The sequence below is a fragment of the Amblyomma americanum genome, chromosome 1 (assembly GCF_052857255.1).
Source record: "Amblyomma americanum isolate KBUSLIRL-KWMA chromosome 1, ASM5285725v1, whole genome shotgun sequence".
In the NCBI taxonomy this organism is placed as follows: domain Eukaryota; kingdom Metazoa; phylum Arthropoda; class Arachnida; order Ixodida; family Ixodidae; genus Amblyomma; species Amblyomma americanum.
Window position 1 is genome coordinate 372765104 of NC_135497.1, and position 8518 is coordinate 372773621.

General features: G+C 45.6%; 1 non-coding gene across 1 annotated transcript; it reads left to right on the forward strand.

Moving 5' to 3' along the window:
• The first annotated feature begins 5111 nt into the window (after nucleotides 1–5111).
• On the forward strand, nucleotides 5112–5247 carry LOC144116849 (U4 spliceosomal RNA). The gene has a single exon (XR_013311972.1). It is a non-coding gene; the product is annotated as a U4 spliceosomal RNA (small nuclear RNA).
• Nucleotides 5248–8518: the final 3271 nt, after the last annotated feature.

The window sequence follows — 8518 nt, forward strand, 5'->3', positions numbered from 1 at the left end:
CAGCACTCACGACGGACGGACGAGACGGCGGCCGGCTCCCGCGAACCATTACGGAATCCTTTCGCGATTATGCCCTTCACGCCTCCTCCTTCGCCGGGGCAAGAGTAACAACGTTTCTCCCATTGGCACAGAGCTGGGCGGCCCGGATCGCGCGCGGAGAGAGGGGCCCCAGTTCGCTTTCTGCGAACACCGAGCGCCGGCGGCGGAATTTCACTTCCTCGCGGCAAGCCGTCGCCGAAACTTCGCCAGAGGTGAACTGGAAGAGAACGCCGCTGCTTCGGAACTCGTAACCTGTTCGCTGCTAACGGCATATCTATTCATGTATCAGTATTCAGCAGCACGACAGCGTGAAGGGAAAATGCACGGGTAAGTAGACCGTAAGACAAATGTTCCGGCAAGTGCGCCAAGAGAAAGGCAGGCAAAGAAAACAGAGAGAGAGAGAGAAAAAAAGATAGAAACATGCTGTACAGAACCGAACGACCGCACGCGGGAGAAAACGAACAGGGAGTACAGTCAAAGTTGAAGTGAAAGATCGTCGTAATATTCATGGGTGTACTGATAGCGAACTGGTTCCCTATATCTAAAGCACACTGCTCTTTTGCTACACTAGCGACAATACATTACTGCGTTCTGGCCGGCTCACTCTATCCTTTCACCACAACGAACATAAAGAAAATGTTTATTACTAATGCGCGAAACCATCAGAGAAACGGCCACATGCAATTAGGAGTGGATGTGGCAAGATTGATCACCTTCGTAAAAAACTTTCCTCGATTACAGGAGTTATATCGCGCTGTCGTACTGTACTTCCACCCAAGATAAAACTTCAAGTATATCATGCTTTGTTTAACTCTCATTTAAGATACTGCAGTCTAGTTTGGTGCACAACCACAAAAACCAATTTAAATAAACTCCTGGTTTTACAGAAAAAAATCATCCGTTACATAGCAAATATTGAGCCCATGGAAACTACAAAGGGTGCATTTGAATAATTCAATATCATAAGTGTAGACAAGTTGTATGAATTTCGCCTATTACAGTCAATCTACTTTTCCTCCCCTGAAGTTACTAACCTTCTAAAGTCCTTGGCATCCTTAGAGCGACGAAATATTAGCGTGCAAACAAGAAATGTTGATGCGTGGGCAGTTCCTCATTTTCGTACATTTTATAAATATCAGTCACTTACCCATAACCTCCCTACAATACTAAACAAATATAGACACACAGTGGGCTTGAACAAAAAACAATTACATTCCTGTTTTGTTCAGTTGTGATCCATCAATTTTTGTTTGTTGTTTCCGCGTATGTGCTTTTCAGTTGTTTTATTTTGGTTTCAGTTCATTACTGGTAGCTTTATGTGATTGACATCATTATTACCTGTCACAGTAACTGTTTTATTATTTCCCTATTACTGTCTACCTATGTACTATTCATCTATTATGTTTCTATTCTTTACGCTGCTGCCTTGTAATGGTCTCTTGGGCCTCGTCAAGCTTTTGTGTAGCTTTTAGCCCAAGAGACCATCCAGTTGTCTTCTGGAAAAATAAAATAAAGATGTAAAGAGTAACAAGTAATTTCCTTGAGCCTGTGATTTCTCGCTAAAATGTGGCAGCCTTGTCGAGGAAGCTACAGCCGAATTCGCGTTAGTAGCTAGGAGCCGAATTCTCAGTATTGTTCGGGCGAAAATTTGCCAGTATTGTAGCAACTAAGCTTAAATGATAGCCTAGGTACCGCCATATCACGGGCAGTTAAAACGAGTGTTGCGCATATTTCACTAAATTTCACAGCGTTAGCTGTTGATAGATATCACCCCGATTTGACGGCGTATGTTCTACGCAGGCCTGCGAACAGCTAAAGCACTCATTCTGGAAGGCACGTCGCCATTCGCTTTTTACGCTGTCAACGCTGCGTATCTAAAGGTTTGATTTATCATCTGCCGTGTTGCATGATTCAGCGCTCTTGAAAATAAACCATCTGTGCTTATTTCTGACTATACCGCTCACGTGACTCATACTGTAGTAAACGCCGCTGCATCTAAATTTTCATCACACGTGCGTTTTTTTGATTGCTTAGTCAATTATGCATCAAGGTTAGTGAATAATGCGATTTCGTTTCACAGGGAGAAATAGTTTGTTGTGAGGATTTGGCTGCGTGAATTCGTTGCACCGACCCATTTTTCGAGATGCGCCTCAGATGTTCTGCTGCTCTCTAATTGCAAAGGAAGCAGACAGACAGACAACACAATGTGTTAGCTGAGCGGCAGGGGCGGAACCGCTCATAACGCAGCATGTCAACCCCACTGAAGGCTAAGAGGAAAGGAAAAACTTCGAGGGCTGTCCCTCCGTGACATGGCAGTCAGGACAAATAGAAGTAGAGGGGACGTCTTAGGCAATATTTGAAACTTTACCGGCATAGTAAACAGCGTTGCCATGTAGTTTGGAGTGCTAGAATTATATTGCGCTGCCTCGTGTTGCAAGCGCGCGTAGTTTAACTAAGCTTGAACTGGATTTCACTGCCGCCTGGTTACTTGGTTCGCTTTCTTTACAAAGTTCAACGCGCAGTGTCTCTCAGCATTTAAATCACATGTAACCTGTGGTACAGTGAGGTAGGTTGCAGTGTTTTAAGAAATGTGAATCTTAGGCGCCGCTCAAAAAATGAGGCGGTGCAAAGAATTCGCGCAGCAAAATCCTCACAACAAATTATTTCTCCTTGTGAAACGAAATCGCGCTATAGACTAATCCACCTCTTTATTATTCGCCTCTTTCAGCAGTCCAGATCAACAGGTGTCCTGCCACAAGATTGGAAAGTTGGTAAGATATAGTCCCTAAAAAAGGTCCACCTGTTTCATGCACAAATTACCGCCCCATCTCCCTCACAACAGTGTGTTCGAAACTAATGGAACATAATTTTTATTCCCACATGGTCAAATTCCTTGTCCCCGTAAAATTTTTCCATACTAACCAACACGGCTTTTTGAAAGGATGCCATGCGACACCCAATTATATCTCTTTATTAACGACCTAAGCTCCAGTCTTGACCTAAACATTCCTACTGACACTCTCTTCCTTGATTTTGAAAAAGCTTTCAATAAATCACCGCATAAAAGAGTGCTACTAAAGTTATTGCGCCTAAATCTTAATCCGTTAGTAATTGAATAGGTTTGTAACTTTTTGAATAACAGAGAGCAATTTGTCTATGCTAACAATTATTCTTCTCGTCGTAGCCCGTTTATTTCACGTGTTCCCCAAGGTACTGTTCTATGACCCTTGCTTCTCCTCATCTACATTAACGATCTGCCTTCCAATATTTCTTCTACCATCCACTTATTTGGTCACGATTGTGTAACTTACCACCCAATACCTAACAGTACTGAAGTTGACATTCTTTACGAATTTCTTAACTGAATCGAAACTTGGTGCAAACAATGTTTAATGTCTCTAAATATTGCTAAAACATGTCTGTTTTCTTCCCAGCGTGGGCAGATCCATACTGCTTCTAGATACGTTTTTTTTTGGTTCGGAAGTTCCTGTAAGTATTTGGGTATTACTGTAACTCAAAACCTATCCTGGTTATCTATATGAGATGAACATCGCTTACGAGGCTAAGCGTACCCTTGGTTTTATACGCCGCAATCTACGAATTGCCACCCCACCCATCAAACCATCAGCATACCTCACCTTTGTGCGCCCTAAACTAGAATACGCTTCAGCCATATGAGATCCTCACCATTCTAACCTCTCCTTATCCTTAGGAAAAATCCAAATCGTGCTATCCGCTTTATTTATTCTGATTATTCATACAACGCTAGTGTGTCTGCTTTGAAATTTATAGCCAACTTAACCAGCCTTGAAACGCGACGGAAAATTTCTCGATTCTGCCTCTTTCATGGTACGTTTTATCATTCATCTCTAGGAGAATGAATCAGATCATCTGCTCATCGCCTCTCCAGCCGTATTACTCAACATAACGCCGTCTACGCATACAACGCAAAAACTACCGCTCATTCTTGATCTTCTTTCGTCATGACATCCTGGGACTGGAATGATCTACCACAGAACGCCGTGCATCGTATCAACGCCATACTTTTTAAGAACGCTGTCAGTGCCATTTTTCCTTAACTGCCACGCTCATCCCTCATGTAATTCTCTATGCCAGGGACCTTACAGATATCATATAAAAAAAATCAAGTTTGCAATGCTGGAGCAGGTGCCTTCAAAAATTTCATTAAAATTCTTCATTAACATTGGTATTAGTGTGAACTTGCTTAGTTTCCGGGTTTAAAAGGGGTTATATGAATTGATCTCGAGTTGTTTTACGTAGGAGATTCGATACGAAATGTTTTATTCAATTTTTTTTATGATCTCGGCAGCAGTAGTGCTGCAGCCATGGCCCTGCTGTAGAGCCGGGTGAGTCAGAAGGCAGGAAGGCTCACCTATGTCGCCTGCCGAAGCTTTTTTTAGCCGCAGCCTTAAGTGAGAAGGCAGTCAAAGTGGCCGAATGCGTCGGTAAGGCCCGAGAAGAGCAGGGCGAGCACTACGGCGCGTCAAGGAGAGAAAGCAGCCAGGGACGCTGAGCGCGCCGCCCAGGAATAAAAAGAGAAGTTGCTGAACGCGGCAGCACGCAAAGCACCAAAAGCGGCAACGGACGCCGAGCGTTCTGTCTAGGCGGAAGAGAATCGACTGATAGTGGCGGCTCATTGAGCAGCTAATAAACTTGGCTGACACTCGAGTACAGCTACCACTATCTGTGAGCCGTCATAGAATGTGCTGTGCCACTCCTGCAGTGCATTTCATGCTTACACTTATTCCCAACAACGAGAGAGACCGTAATTTTTCACCTGTGATTCTCTCAACATTTTATTTGCGTTTTTGTGCTTTGTGTGTGCTACACTTTCGCTGTTGATATCCATTACGTATAATCAAATTGTACCAATGTATTCTGGCAAAATATACGCGAATTTCTTCGCTTTTGTTTGATTTCGCTTGGTTTATGGGGGCTTAAGGTCCCAAAGCGACACAGGATTTCAGGGACGCCGCAGTGATGGACTCCGGAAATTTCGACCACCTGAGGTTATTTAACGTGCACTGACATCGCACAGTACACGGCTTTCTTTTTTTGCACAGAGGCAGTGTCGCATTCAATGAAGTCTCGACTGAAGAGCGACTATTGCGAGTTGAAAACATTTATTTGTATGAGACAAAAAGTTGATTATGCGCTGTTGTATTTGAGGTATATGTTTCGTGATATAATTTCGAGTCTGCGAGTAATGTTCGACATACAAGACGCATTGTGCTCATGACGCACGAGTGATAACTGTCGTCGTTGTTTTCCCCTCACAAATCAGCATCTGTTGGAACGCAGTGTTGTGACCATGCGACTAGAGACACTGCTGATAGACCGAAACCAAAACGTCGTGAAGTTTCATCAAGCGCTCGATATAGAAAATAAATTCGGAGGTATAGACGTCTACGCGTGGACGAAAGGACCCACACATATTTAAACTGCGTTATACGCGTGAGGAGTTGCCCTCACTGTTCCCTTCCTTACGGAGACCTGCATCTGCGCATCCTCGCCATTAATCAAATATGCAAAACACAAATTGATTTGTATTCACTGTCGTCAAAAAAGTGGCAGTTGCTTAGCTCGGCTATGCCAGGATATACGTAGCGAGAGGTACGTTTCCCTGGCTGAGCTTGTCTTTCGGAAACTCAAATGGTGTGATCAGTCACACTACGGGCCTTCACATCCTCTTCTGTTGTTTCCCGTTGACTGACGCCTTCCATAGGCTCCATCTCGGCGGCTATGCGCCGTCTATTACGCTCGGCAGCCTGGCATCGCCGTTTGGCAAGGCGTTCCTCTCTCTGTTCGGGCGTCTCCGCTGCTCTCTTCGCCTTTTTACCCTCATTCTCTCTTTGTTGAGCAGCCAACTGCCAGGCGACAACATCAGGATCATAAGAGTTAATCTCCTCTTGTCTATACCCCCGTTTAGCAGCGGCTGGACTCTCCTTCACTGCATGCATGTCAAACGTTGTGATACAGACGCCCGCAACATCTCCGCCTTTTATACGCAATGCTGCGAATGTGAAGCCGGGTTCGGGTGATAGAGCAGCGTGCGGCGAGGCGGCGACGAAGAACGCGGCGCAGCTGTGGGGTCTCTCTGGTTACTATGGTATCGGCACATGCGCACAACTCTTCATCCGCGTGACGTCATGCTCGGCTTTGATGGAGGAGCGGGCGCGCGGCCGTGGCGACGGCGGAGCGCACGCCGAACTTTTTTCCTCTTCGGTTGCCATCGTAACGGCGCATGCGTACAACTGGCCTCTCCAATGTACCGCGAAATGCTCGACTGGTAGCCCAGTGTAGCTCTCGCTACAAAAATGCCTAGCCGACCGCAACAGGCCAGTATAGCAACGTTCCCACTGGTCTGGCTCAATAGAGTTCAAAGCATCCACTTTCTTTCCGCACAGATCCGTGGTCCCGCCTGGTACATCGTCAAGTGATCCTTCAGGAGACAAAGAGAACACAAAAAGCCTCGAATCAAAGTCGACACCGGGCTTCAAGAATTTAAGTGATTTTATTGGATGCCTTTCTTTACGAGGGGAGTCTGGGACTGCAGGCTTAGACGAGCTAGCAAAGGCTTCGAAAAGTCCCTCCCCTTGATTACCGTAAAGCACCAGTAGTGCTTTGTAACTGAAGTGACAATAAGAAAAACACAAACACCTGTAATCCGGAACAGCCCCAACATCCTTATAATAGCAGCTTATTGGTATGTATCTGCCTGTAGTGTAGTACGCCAGTTCACCCACAAGACAAGGAGCTTTCGAGCTGGGATTTTAGGACAGTCAGTGGGTGCAAGCGGTCTGAAAGTGCAGCAAGTCCCAGAACATATTAGCCGCATTGTTGTTGGGTGACGGAGACAGGCAGCACCCGGCGCTCTCTTCGCCTCTTGCCGCGTATTGTTACTGAGCGAAGCCGGTCTTGTCGGTTGAGATGGCCCAAGGGCAGAGTGCGTTCGAAACGCCGTTTCAGACTTCTCAGAAATACAGAGCGCACAAAACTCACAGGGTCGCTTACGAACAGCGCAGCGGTGAAGCTATCGCAAAGCGGGCGATGCAGTGCGGCACTCCGACAGAACGGCATGAACCGAAAGCGCGGGAGTCGCCCTTGCGCAAGCATTGTTGTTTAGTCCCACATTGATTTCTGGGTATCGTCAGAGATACGCACTGCGGCCAAAGCAGCAAGCAAGAAATTTTACGCAGAAAAACCAGGCTGAACGTCATTTTTTCGACGAAAAAAAAAAAGTCCTAGAAATAGATGGTACAAATGAAACCGCCCTCTCCTCCCCCAACCGCCCCCTGAAACAGTGACTCATAAATCCACCTCGGATGGCGGTTACATTCTATCCCATAAGTAGTCAGCAATGTGGCGCACGCAGGACATTAGCAGAATGCCAATTGCCCTCTTTATTCAAAATGATGCGCGCCATGGTGTGAAAGGCAGAATGCGGGCTCCGCAATGCACACTGCATAGACGTTCTTTGTTAGAGGATTGACTCGTTCCCACGTGACCGAAAAGCGCCAACAAGCTCTACGCGAACTCTTGTAGAGATGCGTCTTGAAGCGACGCCTCAGACGATAGCATACATCGGCTGTTTGCTTCGACAAAATTATATCACTTTAGAGCCGCTACAATATTCGATGAAATTGTTTTAATTGTTCGTTTGATCAAACAACTGTCCGCGTCCTGAAATCCGAATTTTTGTAGTTGGTGACATCCGCCACGTTCAGCAAAAGTTGGTAATGCGGAGGAAAGCTTCCTGAAGTACAGTCTGCTCGGTTACTGAGCGGGTTTTTCAATAGATGAAACAGTTGTCAGTGAACACGTTCGATATGAGCTCGGATTTAAGTTCATTGAATGCAACAGGAACAATAACAAGAACATATAATACGAACAATAACAGGCGAAAATGAGCCTCCTTGCGGCACGCTAGATGTCAGACATGTCAGGACGAGCGAATTATTGTCGGCGAAGGCAAACACATTGGGGAATGAGAAAAACCTTCGTACACGAAGAGATATCAATTATACTAGGTGCAAATGAGTTACTTTCGCTATTAGAGGACAATGTGGGCGGGGAATACAACCAAATGTCTTCGCAGAGTCAATAAATATGCAGTCCAGTTGAAAGTTTGCTGCCATGCACCAAAGTAGTTCATTACTAAGTTCGAGTAGCGCCGCCTAGAGACTATGCTCAAAGGACTACGAAAAAGGTGACATAGCCGATCTATTTCTGAAGGACGCGAAATTTCCAAGCAAGCGCTGGTGCTCTTCAAAGGAGTTCTCTCTGCTCGCGCTGCTTTGTAACTGCAGAGCCTTTCGTTACCGGGTAAAAACCTGTTTTGTCCAACTCTTGCATCCCGAACCAATTTCTTCAAGGTCGGCTTAAACCCGGTTTCTCCCTATAGAAGTGTGCCTTTTATAGACCAGAATTATCCACTGTACAAATTCGAAAATACCGT